The following is a 24,819-nucleotide window of genomic DNA, read 5'->3' on the forward strand; positions in this document are numbered from 1 at the left end:
ACCCCTGAGCGCTCTCCCATCGACTGCTGTACTCCAGCACTGCAAGAGGCGCAGGCAGAGTCGACGGGGGAGCGGCAGCAGTCAACTCACCATGGTGAAGACACCACGATAAGTCGATCTAAGTACATCGACTTCAGCTACGTTATTCACGTAACTGAAGTTGCATAACTTAGATCGATTCTCCCCCCCTCCCCAGTGTAGACCAGGGATAAATGTAGGTGCAAATCAGGTAGCTAGAGGTGTAAGTACAAGACTCAGAGCTGCACACACTCTGTGCAAACTGCACCTTCCTAAAGGGGGCAGGGGGGGGGGCTTCAGTCTTCTGAAGATTTATCCCCAAAATCAGAAATATTTATATAACCAAAGGAGCACCATACTTCATAGGGACTATAGTGAGCACCACTCCTAGTTGTACATATTTGGAGGATTGAGCATGCTTATTTATACATATACATACACAAAAATTCTACCCTGCCTATCAGTTAAAGGCTGGTCCTCACATAACATCTAACAGAATAAAAAAACCAAGCAAATGAAAACTTAAGTAATCTAATAGTTCAGCTCAATCTACCCACCGACACAGACTCTGCCAAAAGGGACTTAAACTCAGCATTGCAACACCTACCTTTTAGGGGTCCTGCCACTTAGTGGAACCCACCCTATACAATTCATGGGCACAGTTAGCCACCTAAGACTGGGATTCACAAAAGCCTGCACACTGAGTGGGAGCCACCTAAGCTAGCCAGTAGGAAATGCTATCCTAAGCCCCATCCCTCACAGGAACTTACACTCCCAACTCTGAGCTAGAGGGAGGCGCCTATGTCTGTTCAAGACTCCAATCTGTGAGCCCTCTCCTGAAGTTAGGCACCCAAGCCCTTTCTTGCAAGAAGTGATGGTGCCAGTGTAACCACCCTTGGGCTCTTTAGCCCAGTGGTTAGAGGTTGTAGGAGACCTGGGTTCAAATCCCCCTCTACCTGAGGTGGTGCAGAGACTTAAACCTAGGCCTACACATTGAGCTGTGGGGTTAATCTCTCCTGTTGAAGCTATTCCACTTTATTTAAAATACTTAAATAATCATTGAAACAGGGACTTGAAAGTATGTCTCCCACATCATGAGTAAGGGCCTTAACCACTAGACTGTATAGTCAATTTCTCTCTTTGGGTGGAATGCCTAGTCATTTAATTTAGGCACTTTCATAATTAGGCAGCAGATGAGCAGTGGTTTTAAGGATAAAGTTTGGATTTAAGCACTTCAGGTAGCAGTTAGGTGCCTAAATCCATTTGTGAATCTAGCCCTAATAGCACAACTACTATCTACCCGTCCACAAGCCACACATTGTAACCTTATCTCTGTCCCTTGGGGATACCAGACTACTGCCCTTCCTTTTCTCATACTTCCCCATCTCCCTCAGCAGCAGAATTAAAGTTGAAATGTGAGGGGTCGGTGGTGTTCAGGGCTTGTGCTGTTAGTGAGCTCTTTGGACTAGATCCTGAGCCCCTGCTAAGGTCCCTTTGCTCTGCCAGAGCAAGGTAAGAAGAACATAACCCATTCCTAAACAGTCCAAGGATTTCCCCCTGTGATGTTGCACTCTATATGATTTTATGAAAGTATGCTGATGAGTATGAATATAATGTAACTGGAATATGCTTCATGCAAAAGTTATCTTGTAAGGTATCATTACAAAGCTTATAATCTACTGAGTGTGGTTAACCTATTTGTATAAATGTATCACTCTTGTATCAGAAACTAAAAATATGAAATATAATTCTGAGGGCCTATTGTAGTTATGCAAAGTGTGGGCCATTAATGGTGGTTTGGAATCTTGATGGCTCCCATCAACCAGGACAATTGACTGCAGATGGCTCTGTTTTACTTGTAAGTCTTCCTGTATACGTGTGTGCTGGCAAGTGGGTAATGAAGTCTTATAGTGACATGTGATCATGGCACCTGAACTGGAATCCATCTTTAACCTGGTGCTTTTCCATTGAGGTGCGGGGGGACCCAGAGAGGGACAAAGGATTCCTGCCTTATGCAAAAGATATATAAGTGGGTGGAACAGAACAAAGAGGGAGCCATCAAGAGAAAGCCCCTAGCTACCACCCGAGCTGGAACAAGGACTGTACCAGGGGAAAGTATTGTGCCCAGACTAGGAAGGCATCCAGTCTGTGAAAGAAACTTACTGAAACATCTCTGAGGGTGAGATTTTATCTGTATTCTGTTTTATTACTGTATTAGGCTTAGATTTCCATGTTTTGTTTTATTTTACTTGGTAATTCACTTTGATTTGTCTGTTACTACTTGGAACCACTTAAATCCTACTTTCTGTATTTAATGAAATCACTTTTTACTGATTAATTAACCCAAAGTATATATTAATACCTGGGAGGGCAAACTGCTGTGCATCTCTATCAGCGTTATAGAGGGCAAACAATTTATGAGTTAACCCTGTATAAGCTTTATACAGAGTAAAACGGATTTATTTGGGATTTGGACCCCATTGGGAGTTGGGCATCTGAATGTTATAGACAGGAACACTTCTGTAAACTGCTTTCAGTTAAGTCTGCAGCTTTGGGGCATGTGGTTCAGACCCTGAATCTGTGTTGGAGCAGACTGGTGTGTCTGGCTCAACAAGACAGGGTGCTGGAGTCCTAAGCTGCCAGGGCAGGAAAGCAAGAGCAGAAGTAGTCTAGCCACATCAGTTGGTAGCTCCCAAGAGGGTTTCTGTGATCCAATCCCCCTCTCCCCTTGGTGGAATCCTGCTATGCACAGTGGGTGTAATCCTGGTTCCACTGAAGTCAAACCAAAAATTCCATTAACTTCAATGGGGCCAGGATGTCAGCCAGTATCTTTATATACAAGGGAAGAAAAATTTCATAAACAACATATTTTGTCTTTACAGTTAATAATGACCATGGTACAAAAATATAGATTAGTTATTCTGAACACTTTTTGCATTTATTCCTTGTATTAATATTCACAGCAGCTGAAGCATTTGAAAGTGTTGAACAGCATTCTTTATCTGTTCTTGACTATAGTCATAAGATTCTGGTCATCATACGTGGGCATAAGCAGCATGCATAAAACATCAGTGGAAAATTGATATTTCAGATATGGAAACTGGAAACTACAGTCTGATACCTTTGAAGTTTTTATTATTTTTTTTAAATAACCATAAAAGGAAGTGTGGAACAGGAGCTAAGCTCTGCAGGGGGTGGGTTGGGGGAGGGGTGGTTACCAAAGATGTTAGCTCATCAAGGATAGGGAGAAGAATATATAAGAGGGCCAGAGAAGTATCACATGATTGGAAGACCATTAAATGAAGACGATGGAACATCTGAAAACTGGGCAACATTTCAAAGTAGCTACCAAAGCAATCAATACCCATGGGATTATAGAAGAGACTGGTGGAGTGTGGCAGAGAAGGAATGCTTCAGCAAGAAAGAGGGGCACAAGGAATAAGCCAAGAGGATTGCAGAAGGCACCTTTATATCAAGATATATCTTGGCAGTTGATATAAAGAAGATATGATGTTCAATATCTTCATTAACTATTTAGATAATGACAGAGAGTACACTTATAAAGCTGGGAAGGGTTACAAGTGCTTTGGAGGATAAGATTATAATTCAAATGATCTGGACAAACTGGAGAACTGCTCTGAAGAAAATAGGATAAAATTCAAAGGGTACAAATGCAAAGTATACTATTTAGGAAGGAACGATCAGTTGCACACATACAAAATGGGAAATGACTGCTTGGGAAGAAGTGTTGCGGAAAGGGATCTGGAGGTCATAGTGGATCACAACCTAAATATGAGTTATCATTATAATACTGTTGCAAAAAAAGGAAACATCATAGACTCATAGACTTTAAGGTCAGAAGGGACCATTATGAAAACTTAGTCTGACCTCCTACACAATGCAGGCCACAGAATCTCACCCACCCACTCCTGTAACAAACCCCTGACCTATGTCTAAGCTATTGAAGTCCTCAAATTCGTGGTTTGAAGACCTCAAGCTGCAGAGAATCCTCCAGCAAGTGACCTCTGCCCCATGCTGCAGAGGAAGGCGAAAAACCTCCAGAGCCTCTGCCAATCTGCCCTGGAGGAAAATTCCTTCCCTACCCCAAATATGGTGATCAGTTAAACCCTGAGCATGTGGGCAAGACTCACCAGCCAGCACCCCGGAAAGAATTCTCTATAGTAACTCAGATCCCACCCCATCTAACATCCCATCACAGACCACTGGGCATACTTACCTGCTGATAATCAAAGATCAATTGCCAAATTAATTGCCAAAATTAGGCTGTCCCATCATCCCATCCCCTCCATAAACTTATCAAGCTTAGTCTTGAGGCCAGATATGTCTTTTGCCCCACTACTCCCCTTGGAAGGCTGTTCCAGAACTTCACTCCTCTAATGGTTAGAAACCTTTGTCTAATTTCAAGTCTAAACTTCCTAGTGTCCAGTTTATATCCATTTCTTCTTGTGTCCACATTGGTACTAAGCTTAAATAATTCCTCTCTCTCCCTAATATTTATCCCTCTGATATATTTATAAAGAGCAATCATATTCCCCCTCAATCTTCTTTTGGTTAGGCTAAACAAGCCAAGCTCTTTAAGTCTCCTTTCATAAGACAGGTTTTCCATTCCTCGGATCATCCTAGTAGCCCTTCTCTGAACCTGTTCCAGTTGGAATTCATCCTTCTTAAACACGGGAGACCAGAACTGCACACAGTATTCCAGATGAGGTCTCACCAGTGCCTTGTATAACGGTACTAACACCTCATCTTTGTTGGCAATACCTTGCCTGATGCATCCTAAAACCACATTCGCTTTTTTAACGGCCATATCACATTGGCAGCTCATAGTCATCCTGTGATCAACCAATACTCCGAGGTCCTTCTCCTCCTCTGTTACTGCCAACTGATGCCTCCCTAGCTTATAACAATAGTTCTTGTTATTAATCCCTAAATGCATGACCTTGCACTTTTCACTATTAAATTTCATCCTATTACTATTACTCCAGTTTACAAGGTCATCCAGAACTTCCTGTAGGATATCCCGGTCCTTCTCTGTATTGGCAATACCTCCTAGCTTTGTGTCATCCACAAACTTTATTAGCACATTCCCACTTTTTGTGCCAAGGTCAGTAATAAAAAGATTAAATAAGATTGGTCCCTAAACTGATCCCTGAGCAATTCCACTAGTAACCTCCTTCCAGCCTGACAGTTCACCTTTCAGTACGACCTGTTGTAGTCTCCCCTTTAACCAGTTCCTTATCCACCTTTCAATTTTCATATTTATCCCCATCTTTTCCAATTTAACTAATAATTCCCCATGTGGAACCATATCAAATGCCTTACTGAAATTGAGGTAAATTAGATCCACTGCGCTTCCTTTGTCTAAGAAATCTGTTACCTTCTCAAAGAAGGAGATCAGGTTGGTTTGGCATGATCTACCTTTTGTAAAACCATGTTGTATTTTGTCTCAATTACCATTGACCTCAATGTCCTTAACTACTTTCTCCTTCAAAAAATTTTCAAAGACCTTACATACTATAGATGTCAAACTAACAGGCCTATAGTTACTCGGATCACATTTTTTCCCTTTCTTAAAAATAGGAACAATGTTAGCAATTCTCCAGTCGTACGGTACAACTCCTGAGTTTACTGATTCATTAAAAATTCTTGCTAATGGGCTTGCAATTTCATGTGCCAGTTCCTTTAATATTCTTGGATGAAGATTATCTGGGCCCCCTGATTTTGTTCCATTAAGCTGTTCGAGTTTGGCTTCTACCTCGGATGTGGTCAGGGGCGGCTCTACCTTTTTGGCCGCCCCGGAGCCGCGGGAGCAGCGGACCTCCCGCGGGCATGACTGCAGAGGGACCGCTGGTCCCGCGTGGCTCGGCTGGACCTCCCGCGGCTGCGGACGGTTCGTGGGTCCGGCGGCTCCGCTTGAGCTGCCGCAGTCATGCCTGCGGGAGGTCCAGCCGAGCCGCGGGACGAGCGCCCCCTCCGCAGTCATGCCTGCGGCAGGTCCAGTCGTCCCGGGGCTCCGGTGGACCTCCCGCAGGCATGACTGCGGTAGGTCCGCCGGCCCAGCCTGCCGCCCCCCCCCCGGCGGCAGGGGACGGGCCGCTCCTCGCCTCGCAGCGGCAGGATGAGCTGGGGCCCCAGCCTTTTGCCGCCCCCTAGATTTTGCCGCCCTAGGCACCAGCTTGTTTTGCTGGTGCCTAGAACCGCCCCTGGATGTGGTAATATCTACCTCCACATCCTCATTCCCATTTGTCATCCTATCATTATCCCTAAGCTCCTCATTAGCCTCATTAAAGACTGAGGCAAAGTATTTGTTTAGATATTGGGCCATGCCTAGATTATCCTTAACCTCCATTCCATCCTCAGTGTTTAGCGGTCCCACTTCTTTTTTCTTTGTATTCTTATTTATATGGCTATAGAACCTTTTACTATTGGTTTTAATTCCCTTTCAAGGTCCAACTCTACATGGCTTTTGGCCTCTCACTTTATCCCTACATATTCTGACCTCAATAAGGTAGCTTTCCTTGCTAATCCCTCCCATCTTCCACTCCTTGTAGGCTTTCTGCTTTTTCTTAATCACCTCTCTGAGATGCTTGCTCATCCAGCTTGGCCTACAACTCCTGCCTATGATTTTTTTTTTCCCCCATTCTTGGGATGCAGGCTTCTGATAGTTTCTGCAACTTTGACTTGAAGTAATTCCAGGCCTCCCAAGTTCTTCAGTCCAATCCACTTCCCTAACGTATTTCCTTAATTCTTTAAAGTTAGCCCTTTTGAAATAAAAAACCCTAGTCTCAGATCTATTTTTGTTTATCGCTCTGGGATGTATTAGCAGGAGTGTTATAAGCAAGACATGAGAAGTAATACTTTCGCTCTACTACATGCTGATTAGGCCTCAACTGGAGTACTGTCTCCAGTTCTGAGCCCCACATTTCGGGAAAGATGTGGATGAATTGGAAAGTGTCCAGAGAAGAGCAACCAAAATGACTAAAGGTCTAGGAAACATGACCTATGAGGGAAGATTGAAAAAATTGGATTGTTTAGTCTGGAGAAGAGAAGACTGAGGGGGGACATGATAACAGCTTTCAAGTACATAAAAGGTAGTTAAAAGGAGGATGGCAAAAATTATTCTCATTAACCTCTGAATAGAACAAGGAGTAATGGGCGTAAATTACAGTAAAGGCAGTTTAGGCTGGACACTAGGAAAAACTTTGTAACTGTCAGGGTGGTTAAGCACTGGAATAAATTGCCTAGGGAAGTTGTGGAATCTCCCTCATTGGAGATTTTAAAGAGCAGGTTAAACATACCCATGTCAGGGATGGTCTAGATCAGTGGTCCCCAATGGGGTGCCCGTGGGCACCATGGCGCCCACCAGGGCATCTATGTGCGCCCGCATACTGGCCGGTGGATGAGCATCCGCCGAAATGCTGCCGAGAAGTGACAACGTCAAGAGGCGTTGCTGCCGAAATACTGCTGAGAAGCAACGTCATCAAGAGGCGTTGCCACCAAAATGCCACTTATTTTCAGAGGCATTTCAGCGGCAATGCCTCTTGACATTGCCGCTTCTCAGCGGCATTTCGGTGGATGCTTGTCCGCCGGCCACAGTCCTCGGTGGCTCATTGTCCGGTGCCCGCCAGACGAAAAAGGTTGGGGACCACTTGTCTAGATAGTACTTAGACCTGCCTTGAGTGCAGGGGACTAGACTAGATGACCTCTCAAGGTCCCTTCCAGTTCTACAATTCTATGATTTTATAATGCACCCATTTTCCAGTTCACAAGCAAATTAACTACAGTGCTAAATGTCACTAACCAGTAAGAGCTAATTTATAGTTCTAGAGCCTCGAGTCCAGGATCCAAAAGTTAATTCAGAGGGTGAAAAATATGATCCTCTGCACCAGTGACATCCTGGAGATAAGTTATTTTATAAAAATGTATGTTCTGCTCTTTGTGTCTATGCAAATGTACCAGTGTTTCTCCAGGAATGTTTCCAAGGTAACTTTTGGCTTTGAGTGACTCATCATCATTATGATTATTATTATTTTGTATTACTGCAGTGCCTAGGAACCTGTGCCACTAATCTACAGTAGGTTACACAGGAACACAAAAGGTAAAAAATTTGCACATAACTTTTCAATATAGTTTACATGAAAGTCAAATGTAAATAGATTATACATTATTAAAACATAACCAATTTGTTAGTCATATAGCTGGGGAAGCTAATGATCCAACCAGCAGACCACCTTCAGTGATTAATCCTGGTCACATGCCACCGGAGGCACTTTACACATATGCTAAGAAGAATACACGGCAATATAGTGTGTGAATTACAGTGTTCTCACTTGCTGCACAATAATGTCCCATGTGGTCACTGCAACAACACACTCCACATTCATTAGTGCACCTTGACTACTGCTGTTTGAAACAAGACTACATCAAAGCACACTATGCAACTTTCAGTGCACTCTAGCAAGGTTCACATGGCAAGTCAGAGAGCTGTAGAGTCACACCCTGACTTGCTAAGCACTAACTCACCATGTACACAAGACCTAGGTTATCTTTGTATGTGCTGTGCTCATGAAAGGTGAACCACTGACAATTATTCTCTGGGAATGGTTTAGTTATCAGTGGTTCACAGTCATGCTGGAAGGGCATAATGAGGGTCCCACAGGGATCAGTTTTGGGTCCGGTTCTGTTCAATATCTTCATCAATGATTTAGATAATGGCATAGAGAGTACACTTATAAAGTTTGCGGACAATACCAAGCTGGGAGGGGTTCTGATTTAGTTGGGGATTGGTCCTGCTTTGAGCAGGGGGTTGGACTAGATGACCTCCTGAGGTCCCTTCCAACCCTGATATTCTATTCAACTGCTTTGGAGGATAGGATTATAATTCAAAACAATCTGGACAATCTGGAGAAATGGTCTGAAGTAAATAGGATGAAATTCAATAGGGATAAATGTAAACTACTCCACTCAGGAAGGAACAATCAGTTGCACACATACAAAATGGGAAATGCCTACAGAGGAATACTGTGAAAAGGGATCTGGGGGTCAGAGTGGACCACAACCAAATATGAATCAACAGTGTAACACTTGCAAAAAAAGGAAACATCCTTCTGGGATGTATTAGCGGGAGTGTTGTAAGCAAGCTCTACTCTGCGCTGATTAGGCCTCAACTGGAGTAGTGTGTCCAGTTCTGGGCGCCACATTTCAGGAAGGATGTGGACAAATTGGAGAAAGTCCAGAGAAGAGCAACAAAAATGATTAAAGGTCTAGAACATGTGATCTATGAGGGAAGATTGAAAAAAATGGGTTTGTTCAGTCTGGAAAAGAGATGACTGAGAAAGGACATGATAGCAGTTTTCAAGTACATAAAATATTGTTACAAGGAAGAGAGAGAAGAATTGTTCTTAACCTCTGAGGATGGGACAAGAAGCAATGGGGAGCTTGCAGCAAGGGAGGTTTAGGTTGGACATTAGGAAAAACTTCCTATCTATCAGGGTGGTTAAGCACTGGAATAAATTGCCTAAGGAGGTTGTGGAATCTCCATCATTGGAGATTTTTAAGAGCAGATTAGACAAACACCTGTCAGGGATGGTCTAGATCAGTGGTCCGCCGCTTGTTCAGGGAAAGCCCCTGGCGGGCCAGGCTGGTTTGTTTACCTGCGGACGAATGCGGGTCCCGCTGGCCACAGTTCGCCACTCCAGGCCAATGGAGGCTGCAGGAAGGGCAGCCAGCACATCCCTCGGCCCGCGCCGCGTCCCGCAGCCCCCATTGGCCTGGAGTGGCGAGCTGCGATGGGCCGAACCTGCAGATGTGGCAGGTAAACAAACCAGCCTGGCCTGCCAGGGGCTTTCCCTGAACAAGCAGCGGACCAGCTTTGAGAACCACTGGTCTTGATAATACTTAGTTCTGTCATGAGTGCAGGGGACTGGACTAGATGACCTCTTGAGGTCCCTTCCAGTCCTATAATTCTATGATCAACAGCACTGAAAACTGCAGTTCAGATGCAACAGCCTGAAACTTGCAGTGGTAGTGCAAATTTTTCACATTTTTGTTCTGCAGAGACCACCCCTGAGGTAGATCAGTCTACATGCCCATTCGGTCTTTGAACACTCTATTGAGACTACCACCACCAACCTCAGTTAGTTCTAAATGAGAGGTGGATTGATGCCAGCAACTCAGTTCACATACTGTAAACAACCGAGTAGCAATCATTACCAGCACAGTCCAGATTTGAACACCTAATCCCATTGCCAATTCTCTGAACCAAGCAGTACCCTTTTCACATTCATATTTGAAATCATGTTCAGAAAGAATGGCTGACCTTGCCTTGGACCCATGAAGGTTGCAATAGTAACTTCAGTGCTAGAGTTGTGATTAAGTTAAGGAAATGACTGTGCCTCTATGTGCTTATTTTCAGAATAGTTCAATAAAAATGTGACACAAAGAGAGCTTTTTCTGGTCATCTATTTAGCGCCTGTTACCGTGGGGAAAAAACTAATAGGCTGCTTCAGTCAATCTGTAACAATATAGATGTACAATTAAACTAGAAGGGTAAAAGGAAAGAGTTGGTCCATATAATTTTCCCTTTTACACAGATAAGTATTACAGCACAAATTTAGGCTCTTAGATGTAATCATGTTAAGAGAAATCAGTCATGCAAAAGCAAAGCAGATTTCAGCCCACAGTAAGATGTTAGATCATTGCAAAAATATGACAACTGTAATATTATTTTTAAAATTATGATCCAAATTCTCTGCTGGTATAATTTGGTACATGACTATTGTTTTCAGTTGAACTGCCCTAATATAGACCAGCAGATAACGGGGCCCTGTGTTTGCAAAAGGAACATATAACTCTATACTTCCCTATATTTCCTCTTATGCATATTTCTTTTGAAGTTATTTATCCAGACATGGTATAATGGATGTCTTATTTCTGTATAGTACTTCTGAAGGTTTATTAAACAAAGTGCTGTGTAATGTTGTAAATAAGTCTTTAAAGCTTTTGATCAGTACAACTCCATTTACAATACAATAATCTGCTATTTTTTCCCATGGGAAACACAACCCTCTGCTGTTAAGGTCCAAATTTTCAGCAAGTCTCAAGCTGGCATTGATCATATAGGTTCACTTATGCTAGTAGTTACACACCCATTGTGTGTGTGTGTAAAACCTATGTTTGTTAGGTTTATTAAACTATATCATACTCTGGGTACCTCTGAGAATTAATGAAAACAATAAATCAAGGTCTCCAAAAGAAACCAAACAATAACTCCATAATATAATGATAACTAAAATGCTATGTGAGAAAAATAAAACAAATACATCAAGACAAACTTTCAATATACATTTGCTCAGGCAATATTCAGTTCCTCAGTAGCTCTCCCAAAGAGGTAAGTCTTATCCTGAAGGTCACTAGATTCAGGCTATTTTGAACTGGTGGGGTGAGAAAATGCACACCAAAGGAAAGTGGCCCTACTGGAGAACTCCCCACCAGCTGCCTTCTTTGGTTTATAGCAAGAGGGACCTAATGTGAGCTCCTCTGCAGATCTCAGCTACGGCAGTATGGTTCAGAAAAAGGGAGCGTCTCTCAGGTAGGTGTCCAGGATGCTGGAGATCTACATTTCCAAACTACCTACATATGTACATTGGTATACATCCATTTTTGCAAGTATAAATCACTTCTGTATGGAAAATTAGGCAGGCTAACCTTACTTATAGAAGATTCTACTCAACCAAGAGGCCAAGGTGTGGAACAATTAGTGAGGCATTTCCGTCACACCCTGACTGCTGCTGAGAACACTAGCACCAAAGTGCCCTCTTCTCCCACCCACTGGGATGGGTGTGGATCAGGCTCCTGCTTTATTCACTTTCTGTGGAAAGAGGGGGGGAAATGAGCCTCCAAAGCAGAATAGCTTTTAAAAAGTTGCTGAGCTTGCTTAGAGTGTGAAAAATTTTATCACGCATTTATTTTTAAATAATTTCTGCAGTAGCTGTCATTCCTATTTCAGGAGGCAATCTCTCCTGTTCACCATGGAGATTCTGTAGTTCCACAAAAAAATATGTGAATGTTTTTGATTTTATGCAACGTATGTGAAATTGATCAGATAAAAAAACAACAGCTTCCCTTAGAATATCACAATAATAGATTAAACACTTTTTTATTTTTGTCTCTAGAAATCCGCTTTAGAAATGTGAACAAACAGCAAACCTTTTGTATCGCTGCATACTTTAGGTGGAAGCAGATGGAGGCCAACTCCCTCAATGGGAACTAAAGGGATTCAGCTCCTCACAGCCGCAGTTTAGCACTTTCTGGGGTCAGGCCCCAGGCAATAAAATTCCACTGGTATTCTGGGTTCATGTATGCACATAAAGAAAAATATATTATGAATAATAGATATCTCTGACTTGTTTCTAACATTAAGCTAAAGCTTTTCAGGTATAAAATAAGAGCACATTTCAGTGCTGGCTGTTCCAATGACCTCCATAAGACTTTTAATCAAATCTTTCATATAACTGGGACTCCAGAGATGATTTGATTTCTTCTCAGGAAAGAGGGAGATAGCTCTTGTTTCAATTAATATTTCAATCTCTCAGACTCCTGCATAATAAAAAAAATTAAAAGGCCCCTGTAATTTCAAAAAATTGAGCTCAATAATTAAAATAAAAATTAAAAATACCATGGAATCCATATGTGGCAAAAGTAATATAAATATACCTCATGAGACCATAGTAACACTTTCCATATTTCCTTCTTTATTAAATCAATCACTTATCTTGTGGGCTTGTAAAACATCATTCAGTGAGAAGGATTTTTTGGCATCGTTCCATAGTGCCTATCTTTATTTCTCCCCTTCTCTTGAGCTTGTCATGTTGAAACACTAGAGGTCAGTGTACTGAAGAAATCTAATCACTGCTCTGTTTTAAATTCATGAGGAATTATGGGACTTAGAGGGTTTGCATTCAAAAGTAGCACTGGAGATTCAGAGATAAGAAAGCTGGCTCAAACCGCACACAACCTCCTGGGGGGTGTCAGGCTGGGGGAATTGTTTGTTCTTAATCCAATCTTTTTTGAATATCTGGTGGATGGAGATTGAGCCGGCTAGATGAATATAAATTTTACATTATATTTCACAGACTTCTGTGTGAAACCACTGAGAGTCGACAAGCACAGAGACAGAAGAAAACTAACAGCTTTGTAATGTCATTCCCAGAGCACAGAATGCAGATTCCAATTTTTTGTCAACATCCTGAGTGAGTTAGACTGTCAGGAGTTTCCAAAAAATCGACAGGTTGTTGGCAGCAAAAGAATTGCTCATCTAAGAAAACAAAATACCATCTGAACCATGTAAAGAGGAGCTTGGCCTCCTTTGGGAAAAGTGTAACATTTAATGTATTCTCATTTAATTTACCTCTGTTGGGTTTCAGGATAAGATATTTAAATCCTGCAAAGACAAAATACAACATGTGTGGGCCATGTTCTTCCAGAATGAAGTTCAGTGGCACCTAGCGGTGTGTCTGCACAGCATTTTGGAGTCAGCATCCCATCCCAGGTCAACAGACTTGGTCTAGTAGGGCTTGTACTAGCACTTTTTTTTATTATTATTATTATTATTAAAAAGCTGTATAGACTGCCCTTTGAAGTTACGGCTTGGGATGGATTTGAGGCTTTGAAGCCTAAGAGGCAAGTGGGCTTCAGAGCCTGAGCTCCAGACTGAGCTGCAACTTCAAAGCCCTGTCTATACTGTAATGCTGCCTGCAGTGACTCAAGGGCATGAGTACCAGCCTCTGAGCAGATTTTTAGGAAGCAAAGCACAAATCCCCAACTGGTTGTGAGTTCTATACTTTGATTTCACTAACCAAACAACAAGTGTAAACTCTTCAGGCATTATAAAAGCCTTAATATGGAATCACACTTTGACACTCTGAACTATCTCACCATCAAGATAGTCCCTGACACCCGCAATCACAGAACTATTCAGGTTACTCCCAGTCCCAAAGGACCAATCACTTACCACAGATCAATCTTACACCAACGACACCACCACTTATAATCTAATAAACTGTATAAAGATTATCTAGTAGGAAAAAGGAAACAGGAGTTATTTACAATGTTAAAGCAATTAAACACACACACACACAAAAATGAACAACAATCTTAAATTTTAAAGGTAATAGAAGCTTCCATAATAAGCAAACTCTATAAATCCTTTAGAGCTAACCCAGGCTAAGCAGTTGGGAATCTCTTGATTATGCCTAGAAAACCCTTGCCCCCAGAGTGAAGCAATATAGAGATACCTTTTTCCTTTTGTTTAGGTTTTTATCCCCCTCTTGACATGCTCTGAACTGCCAACCCAGCTGATGGGAGGAACGCACTTGCATGCCTCATCTTCATGTGGGGGTATAACAGAACAACAAAGTATTTTGTCCTCTTTAACATCCCACAATATTCCATTTGGTGTCGATGGCCCTTTCCTATTGGGAAGGCTGTACCACCTGTTGAAGATCAGCCCTTCACACTAATTAATGTCTCTCTCTTTTCAGGTGATTTACAGTGTCACAGAGCTCACACTACAAACATTCAAATATTATCTTGCAATATAGGATACAGATGTTATAAGTGTGATTAATGCATGCAGCAATTCATAAGCATTCAATGAAGTCTAAACACTAAACACATTCTTATAATTCTGATTCTATCTATGTATTTGTCAGCGTTCAGTTGAAACATGGGGACTTTGGCATGATCTGGCACCTGGTCTGCCAGCACCACATATACAGGTATTTTTAGAGAGCCAGACCAAGCCCCCCTAGCCTGAGTCTGTCAACCAGGCTGAAGTCTTGCTCCCAGTGCTCTGTGAGCAACCTCAGTATCACTGAGTGGCTAGAACCAGGGTCTTAAAGTTCTGGGATTCTTTCCTAACATGCTCACTAACTTGTGTCATGACTTTGGGCAAGTCACTGAATCTGTGTGTGCTTCAGTTTCTATCTCTGTAAAATGACAATACTTGTCCTCCACATGGACATTATGCAAAGTGTTCTCAAGTCCTTGGATGAAAGGAATTACATAAATGCAAAATATTATGTATTATCTTACATTTGCTAGTGCTGTTCTTACAGCAAGCTCCTCAAACACTTCACATTTACAGAAATTACATCACCTCTGAATTCACCATGTGGGCAACAATGCCCAGCAACTCTATACAATACGAGAGGACAGAAGGTGAAGCAGAATAACATATGAATTAGAAACTCCACCAGAAATATCAGCATTGCTGGAAAGATGCAATTACCCAAACTAAAATTTGACCAGGACACTGAATGAATCATAGAGTATCAGGGTTGGAAGAGACCTGAAGAGGTCATCTAGTCCAACCCCCAGTCAAAGCAGGACCAATCCCCCAACTAAATCCCCAAATGGTCCCCTCAAGGATTGAATTCACAACCCTGGGTTTAGCAGACCAAATGCTCAAACCACTGACCTATCCCTCCCCGGCCCCCTGCTTTTGGGGGTAGGTGTAGGGAAGAGGAAGGCCAACAGGATCTCTAATATCCAAAAGGGTCAGGACTGCAGTTTCACATCTCATCTGAAAAGCGGCTCCTCCAGCATAATAGCAGGATGCCACATGATACACGCAGGGGCATTGATTCAGCACACCGAAGACAACAAATGCCCTCCAGACCCCTGGGATTTCCTTCTGGATGCCCCACCATGTACTAACCATGCTCAGCTTTGTTTCACTTGTGAGAGCTGATGAAATCACAGCTTGAGGCACATCTCTTGGGTGGTTGTTTTTGGGTTGGGTTTTTGTTTGCGGGGCTTGTGGGGCTTGGTTATTCTTTTCCTTTGCTTTATTTCTCCTTCTATAACCATCTGCCTCTTTCCCATCCCCCTCCTGTCTTTTTCAGAATTGGTTTTAGGTCAAATTAGCTTTTTGTTCTCCTTCCCTTCTCCCTACTAAATTCCACACTCCATCCAGCCTTCTATTCTCATTCCCCTTCTTGACTATTACTGCTTTATCAACCTTTCACCTCCAGCTCTCACACACTCCTCTTCCAACTGCAAGCAGCCAGCCAGTGGCCAGGAGGCAATGCAGATAGCTTCCTACCCATGAGTTGGTGCGGCAGGAACCAGATAACCTGAACCCACAATTTTGACAGGAAGTCACTGTCAGAACCTTTAAACCCTAGAGACCAGGTTAAAGGGGAGACCAGGCTAAATTTTCTATGTTTTGTTGTAATATGATGGAAGTGAGGTTTGAGAGAGGGGAGAGTAAGCTGTTTTTCCCCTGGAAGTCCATTAAAGATTGAGGAGAAGGGGTGATATATCTTTTCCAACCTGCCACCCAGTACTTTTGCATGTGGATTACATTTCATCATCAATTAGAATACACAGAACAGCTCAAATTCCATCTAAAATAATAAAAGGTATCATTGGTCTTCCACACTATATGGTCCAGATCCTGGTATAAAGTAGCACAGCTTCATTAACTTTAATGCAACTACAGTGACCTACATCAGTCAGCTGAGGGTCTGGCCCTACATGTTCTTTAGTCCCTCCCAATCACATTTTATTTACAGCAATCATCTTACTATTTTGAACCATGCACATAGTAATTATGAACCAGTTCTGAAACAACAAGGGACAAACAAACAAGATCTAGCAAGAAATTTTCATGACAGCCAGTGGTAGTATTATGATTGTCATGTGATAAAATCCGCCAAGAAACAAATTCTGGGTAAGACGGTAAAATGAGATAACCAAGGAAAGAGAAGCTTCACAGTGGACATCATTTCCAGTCTCCATGCATAGTATATGATGTGTAGAAAATAAATACAGGGAATGTCTGACTTAATTACTTTGTATTGAACATTTAATTGTAGTTAGCAAAGGTCACGGACTAGTAGGACAACTGTTTTCATTACTACTAATTAATCCACATGGTATATTTCTTTACATGCTGTTCATGTGTACAAACCAAGATTTAATTACTTCCTTAAATGGCAAAAAATATATAATAAATAATATTAATTATTAACAACTCACTCCCCTTCATTATTTTCCTGGTTTTTTTAATATGTCAAGTTGATGGTTCTTAATCACATCTTCAAGGTTCTTCACAATTTCATCACACCTACAGCTCTTCTCTCATTTCTTCCTTTGGAGCATGGACTGAGGCCTTATCTACACTATGAGTGTAACTCGACCTAAGTTACCCCACTCCAGCTATGTGAATAATATAGATGGAATCGACATACCTTAGTTCAACTTACTGCGGTGTCCACACTGCGCTGGGAGATGCTTTCCTGCTGACTTCCCTTACTCTTTTCATTCTGGTGGAGTACTGGAGTTGATGGGAGAGTGATCTGCAGTCGATTTAGTGGGTCTTCACTAGACCCGCTAAATCAACCCCCGGTGCATCGATCACAACAGCATCGATCCCCCAGTAAAATGTAGACAAGCCCTATGTCTCACTTTCTGTGGCCCCCATCCAGCACATTACCTAAGTGCATGCCTCATTTTAAGCATGTGAAGAATCCCATTGACTTGAATGGAACTTTGTAATGTGTTCAAAAATAAAAATTGAGTGGGAATTCTATTGGAGGAGAAGTTATTTGTATTTGTATGTGTAGAGGCTGGTAGGGGCAGTGTGCTGGGAGAGAAGCTGAGCCCCGTTTAGGGTGCAGGGCTTCTCTGATTAGGGGTGCTATAAAGGTAGCCAGCCAGTCAGGCAGCGGCACAGACAGCTGCGGCAGCACAGGAATCAGCTAACAGAGCTGTAAACAGGGGAGTTTGCAAGCCGAGTATGGGGGAAGACTAAGGCCTGGTCTACACTGGGGGGGGGGGTTCGATCTAAGGTACGCAACTTCAGCTACGTGAATAGCGTAGCTGAAGTCGAAGTACCTTACTTCGAATTACTTACCCGTCCTCACAGTGCGGGATCGACGTCCGCGGCTCCCCTGTCGACTCCGCCACCGCCGTTCGCGGCGGTGGAGTTCCAGAGTCGACGGGAGTGCATTCGGAGTTCGATATATTGCGTCTAGATGAGACGCGATATATCGAACTCCGAGAAATCGATTGCTACACGCCAATATGGAGGGTAGTGAAGACGTACCCTAAGAGAGGCAGGCAGAGGAAAAGATGGGCTAGTGAAGGAGAAATAGAGCTCAGGAACAGGTTTGCGGAGTTTGAAAATGAAGAAGGGGCACAGTAGGTGGTCGCTAAAGGTGAGAGGGCAAGGAAGAAGAGAAGAGCAGCTAGTTCTAAAGGAAGAAGAGAAGAGTCAATGGAGATAACACCAAATATGAGCCCCAGGAGGATACAGGATGGGTTGCAGAGGATTTCAAGAGAGAATAGGAATAGAGAGGACTTGCAGCCAGAGGGAACAGGGGATAAACCGGAGAATCGCATCATCACCAGGAAAAGGCAGGTCTACATGATTGGGGATTCCTTACTGAAAAGAATAGACAGATCTGTAACCAGAGCTGATCTAGAGAACAGAAAGATGTGCTGTCTGCCGGGTGCTAAGATACGGGATGTGGACCTGAGGCTGAAGAAGATCCTGCTGGGAAAGTGGGAAAGATTGTCCTTCATGTGGGAACAAATGATACGGCTAGATTCTCACTGGAACGTATCAAGGGAGACTATGCCCGGCTGGGGAAGATGCTTAGGGAAATCGAGGCTCAGGTGATCTTCAGTGGGATTCTGTCTGTTCCTAGAGAAGGGCAACAAAGGTGTGACAAGACTATGATGATCAATATATGGCTCAGGCAGGGGTGCTATAAGGAGGGCTTTGGGATGTATGGCCACTGGGAAGCATTCACAGGCAGAGGACTGTTCTCTCAGGATAGACTTCACCTGAGTAGGAGGGAAATAGACTTGTAGGCTGGAGGCTGGCACAACTGATTAAGAGAGCTTTAAACTAGGAATTTGGGGGAGATTAATTAATTAATAAATAATAATTGGAGACATACCAATCTCCTAGAACTGGAAGGGACCTTGAAAGGTCATGGAGTCCAGCCCCCTGCCTTCACTAGCAGGACCAATTTTTGCCCCAGATCCCCAAGTGGCCCCCTCAAGGATTGAATTCACAACCCTGGGTTTAGCAGGCCAATGCTCAAACCACTGAGCTATCCCTCCCCCCATCCAGGTAATCTCCACACCAGTTAACATTGAGAGGGAAGAAACTGGAGTAAGAAAAGGATACGGCCGTGGGTAGGAGAATGGACATAAGGAGGAAGGATAGTGTAGATACCAGTCTAATAGGTGATACTGGCAATAGAATGTCTGTGCCTAATCGGGTAAAGAATGTGAGCGAAGCCAAACAGCAAGAATTAAGATGGTTGTACACCAATGCGAGGAGCCTAGGTAACAAAATGGAGGAACTAGAGTTACTGGTGCAGGAAGTGAAACCAGATATTATAGGGATAACAGAAACATGGTGGAACAGTAGTCATGACTGGAGTACAGGGTATTGAAGGGTATGTGCTGTTTAGAAAAGACAGAAATAAAGGCAAAGGTGGTAGAGTAGCATTGCATATCAATGATGTGGTGGACTGTAAAGAAATAATAACCGATGGAATGGATAAGACAGAGTCTGTCTGGGCAAAAATGACAAAGAAAGCTATTAGAGTCTCCCCTAGGATAGTGCTTGGGGTGTGCTATAGACCACCGGGATCTGATTTGGATATGGATAGAAACCTCTTTAATGTTTTTAATGAGGCTGATAAAGGAGGTGCTGTTGTCATCATGAACAGGTCTGACTACCAAAAGGAGGATGCCAGACAACTCTCCAATACCAAATTCTACAGGCCACTTCCCTCAGATCCCACTGAGGAAGACACTAAGAAACTGCACCATCTACTCAGGACACTCCCTACACTAACACAGGAACAAATCAACATACTCTTAGACCCCCGACCAGGGTTATTCTATCTACTACCCAAGATCCACAAACCCGGAAATCCTGGACACCCCATCATCATCCTGGACACCCCACTCTCACAGAAGGACTGTCCGGATAAGTGGACTCTCTACTCACATCCTATGCCACCAGCACTCTCAGCTATCTCCGTGACACCACTGATTTCCTGAGAAAACTACAATGCATTGGTGACCTTCCAGAAAACACCATCCTAGCCACCATGGATGTAGAGGCTCTCTACACAAACATCCCACACAGAGATGGAATACAAGCTGTCAGGAACAATATCCCTGATGATGCCACAGCACAACTGGTTGCTGAGCTCTGTGATTTCATCCTCACACACAATTATTTCAAATTTGATGACAATATATACCTCCAAACCAGTGGCACCGCTATGGGCACCCACATGGCCCCACAATATGCCAACATTTTTATGACTGACCGGGAACAACGTTCCTTAGCTGTCATCCACTCACACTCCTTCTCTACCTATGTTACATTGATGACATCTTCATCATCTGGACCCATGGGAAGGAAACACTGGAAAAATTCCACCATGATTTCAACAGCTTCCACCCCACCATCAACCTCAGCCTGGACCACTTGCTTGACACCACGGTGCAAATAAGTGATGGTGACCCTATACCGAAAACCCACCAACCGCTATGCCTACCTTCATGCCTCCAGCTTCCAACCTGGGCACACCACATGATCCATTGTCTACAGCCAAGCACTGAGGTACAACCGCATCTGCTTCAACCCCTCAGACAGAGACCAACACCTACAAAATCTTCACCAAGCTTTCTCAAAACTACAATACCGAAACAAGGAAATAAGGAAACAGATCCAGACTGTGTCCTTGCTTTCAGAAGCCTCCTGCTGCAAGACAAGCCCAAGAAAGAAACCAACAGAACTCCACTGGCCATCACATACAGTCCCCAGCTAAAACCTCTCCAACGCATCATCAGTGATCTAAAACCCATCCTGGACAACGATCCCTCACTTTCACAAGCTTTGGGAGGTAGGCCAGTCCTCGCCCACAGACAGCCCGCCAACCTGAAGCATATTCTCACCAACAACTACACACCGCACCATAGCATCTCTAACTCAGGAACCAATCCATGCAACAAACCTCGATGCCAACTCTCCCACATATCTACACCAGTGACACCATCACAGGACCTAACCAGATCAGCCACACCATCACTGGTTCATTCACCTGCACGTCCACCAATGTAATATACGCCATCATGTGCCAACAATGCCGCTGTCGGAGAAAAACTCAGTTCTCGCTTTTTCTTTGGGTGCAGCAAAATCAAATACTTTATTATTTCTCCAGTAATTACAATGGAGGGAGAGAGTGCCCTAGGACACAGGGTCGCCCCAGTCCCGGACAGGTCTCTCAACTGGTAAACAATTACAGCAAGCATTTATACCTTTGTTACAGACAATAACTAGCAATAATACAGACAATAATGAGCAACAGCTGCATTTTGTTTATACATAAGCCATCCTGCTATCTTATTGTTCTCACTCCTAAAAGACACCAGTCTGCATATTTGGTTTATCAGTTACAAGGTCGTAATAACTTTTTACACAGTTCTTTCCCTCTGCCTCACACTATCCTTGCTTCTAGAAGTCTCACGTCATTAGGGTTACAGCTGGGCTAACTCTTGCTAACTGACTGACATGCACTAAGATCCCCTTCAAATCCTTATTAATTCTTTCCCTGCTTCCTCACTCCCCCCTTTTGTACTTCTAGTACAACAGATATTTTCAAATCTCTATTTGCATTAAACCATGGATTTCAGATTCTACAGCAGACATTTCAACCTTAGGGGTTTTCATTGGATGTAATGACAATGCATGATTAGTATGGACATAAAAGGTATTACTTTTAGTACATCCTTTACAACAACAACATAATTCTAAGCTAACTAATATCAATACAAGCAATAACATTTCCATAGCAATAATATAATGGGGTTGTTATACAGTTTTGGTCACAAAGCACAATACATCATACTTGTACATGTACATCATAGTACATACATGGTGGTTTTAACATACACACAGCTATCATTAACTTGAAAAAGTAGGTGTCCTGTCAGGATAGTTTCTTGTCCTCTACCCTTCCAGCAAACGTTATCATGAACAGTGACAACTTCCCCTGGCTTCAGTTTATAGATACACTGAGGCTGTAGGGGTTCTAACAACCAAAATGTCCATTGACTCCCTATTCCTATCCAAAATGTCAGGTGTTATTCTAGGGGCACTGACTATAAATCATTTAGGTATATCAAGTGGTCTAATCTCCCAGATGTCTTGGTAAATAAGTCAGTCCCACATTCATCCTCCCCATGGACCCGGTAGGATTCAGTATGTGGGAGCCCACACCCCCCTAACCGGTCCAGATGCTTGGAAGGAGAACTGTAAATGTTCACACTTCCACCCAGAAAGTGTCCAAGTATGTTTCCATGACCATAGATCAGATGGTTCTCCTGATGCGTCTGTAAGGGCAGTGGGCCAAGTCTGGTCTAGATCCCACTGTAATGCCTTCCCAGCCTCAGTGATATTCAATACCATCTCTGTCAGTAATTTCCGGGTCATAGAACTAAGGGTGGAAATGACATGTAACTCACCAATTCCAGCCTGTACTTAAGATAGCTGAGCTTCAAAAATAAGGCTAGTGGCCTTTTCTAGTTGGCCCAATTTCTTATCATGTTCTTGGTTTTTAAGAATATTCTAAATGGCAGCTGCACTATTGGCCCTAGCCCACAGGGATTTGATCAAGTCCCTCTTCTTCCATAGGAAATAACCCAGGCTCTCTGTTGTGCTAATCTAATGGCAGCCCCTTGTGAGCAATTTGGGTATGTAAAAGTGATCTGAAAACTGGATAAGGGCAATGTCATTTAAAATCCAATTAGGGAGGGCAATACATGCTGAAGGATTTATCCAAAACACAGGGCGCAGCCTGTAGAATAAACCCCAAAATCCAATTAATACCACATTCCCAAGCATGGGTCCCACAAATTTCTTCCTGCCAGTGTATAATTCTTTGTTTCTTCACCAGAGTCAGTTCTTAATGTCCTTTTTGGTCAGGAATTCCTGGACTTTGGCAATGTCAGTGGAGTTAGTGTTTCTTCTTCTTTCCCAAAACAGTTGTGGTTCAGCATCCTACAGGGGAGAGGTTTACCAGCACATCACCCTGTAATGGTTTTGCTTCTTCTAGAAAAGTTCAAAGGCACAGTTGGTCTGTCAGTGGACAAGGGAGAGGTTAACTAGCACGTCACCTTGTCCTTTTCTCCTGCTGTCCAGAAGCACAGTAGAACTAGAAGAAGGAGTACTCTGATCAGCAGTAGGAGTGTCCTCCCGAGGTGGAGGGGTCTTTTTTTTCAGTGAGATGCATGTGTCCAGGCAGGTAGTCCTTGACACTTCACAGCAGTGTTGGTGGTTAACAGGACTTGGAAAGGGCCTTTCCAGCGTGGAGCCAAGACAGTCTTTCGTTGATGGATCTTTATGTAGACCCAGTCTCCTGGTTCCAACGAGTGTCAAGGTTGCACAGGATCCTTCGGTAGTGCTTCCTTTACCTGTGTATAAAAAGACTTAACACATTTCATTAGTGCCTGACAATACTTAAGCATTGTTATCCATCAAATGAATGTCCATCTGAGTTAGGGTTAGTGGGGGTGCATCTGGTAGTCGCATTGGGCATCCTGTCAAAATTTCATGAGGGCTGAGTCCAGTCTTTCATTTGGGAATGGCTTTCATCCTCATCAGTGCCAAAGGAAGGGCATCTGGCCACATTAAGTTTGTCTCAGCACAAATCTTGGCCAGTTTATTTTTCAAAATCCCGTTCTGGCGTTCCACTGTCCCAGCAGACTGTGGGTGGTGAGGGCAGTGAAGGTTGTGCTGGATCTGCAAAGCTGCACATAACTCCTTTACAATCTGTCCAGTAAAATGAGATCCACGATCACTGTTGATACTCACAGGGATGCCAAAACGTGGTAAATCTTTAAGCAGAAGTTTCACAACAGTCCTGGCATCTGCTTTCCTGCAGGGAAAAGCTTCAACCCAATTGGTAAATACATCAACTAAAACTAATACATATTCATAACCACAACATTTAAACATTTGAATAAAATCAATCTGAATATTTACAAAAGGTCCCCAAGGAGGAGGGTGGGCTGCCCGCTTAGCTTTAACAGCTTTACCAATGTTGTGCTGTTGACAAATCACACAGTGTTGACAGTAGGAATGTGCTACAGAAGGGAAACTGGGTGCACACCAATCTCAGTTAACTGCAGCAACCATCCCCCCCCCTTTCCTTGGTTGTCAGCCAAGTCTTAGCTGTGAGCGGTGTCCTTGACTGGGGCCAGCGCCTTATCCTTAGACTGAGCATGTTAGCTATTCTTTTTTCTTCCCTTCTTGGCTTCTTTTAATCTACAAAGGAAACTTCCACTCTTCACTCATACACCTTTTTCCATACCATGAACACATAAACATTGCTGTTATACAGTACATTAGTCTTACTATTCAATGTATGCCACATATACCCTTTCACTAAAATAACTTTATTACAGAGCTTTGGAGCAACAAGCCAGGACAAGCACACCCACTTTGAGGAGTTCACTTAATATAACCTCTAGTCCAATAGCTCCCCACCATCCCCAGCCCCCTGGCTAGAAATCTGAGGTAGCCAGAAGGATCCCATGTACAATATGGGGAGTGGGTTAACTTTTCATGTCCTTGCTTCCAAAGACTGTTGGTATGCAAATTTTAACAACAAATAACAAATTTTCAATTAACAATCTGGCCAATGAAATTTCTTTTTCTTACTTAAGGAAATTTTCCTG

General features: G+C 43.1%; 1 long non-coding RNA gene across 1 annotated transcript in view; it reads left to right on the forward strand.

Moving 5' to 3' along the window:
- The window catches only part of LOC120400308, a 49,487-nt gene extending 37,156 nt beyond the window's left edge, over positions 1-12,331 (forward strand). The window contains exons 3-4 of the long non-coding RNA XR_005595707.1: positions 8,085-8,137; positions 12,213-12,331. This is a non-coding gene — a long non-coding RNA (uncharacterized LOC120400308). The remainder of the gene's footprint in view (positions 1-8,084; positions 8,138-12,212) is intronic.
- The last annotated feature ends 12,488 nt before the right edge of the window (positions 12,332-24,819 follow it).

Source organism: Mauremys reevesii, linkage group 3 (assembly GCF_016161935.1).
Source record: "Mauremys reevesii isolate NIE-2019 linkage group 3, ASM1616193v1, whole genome shotgun sequence".
NCBI classification, from domain to species: Eukaryota; Metazoa; Chordata; order Testudines; family Geoemydidae; genus Mauremys; species Mauremys reevesii.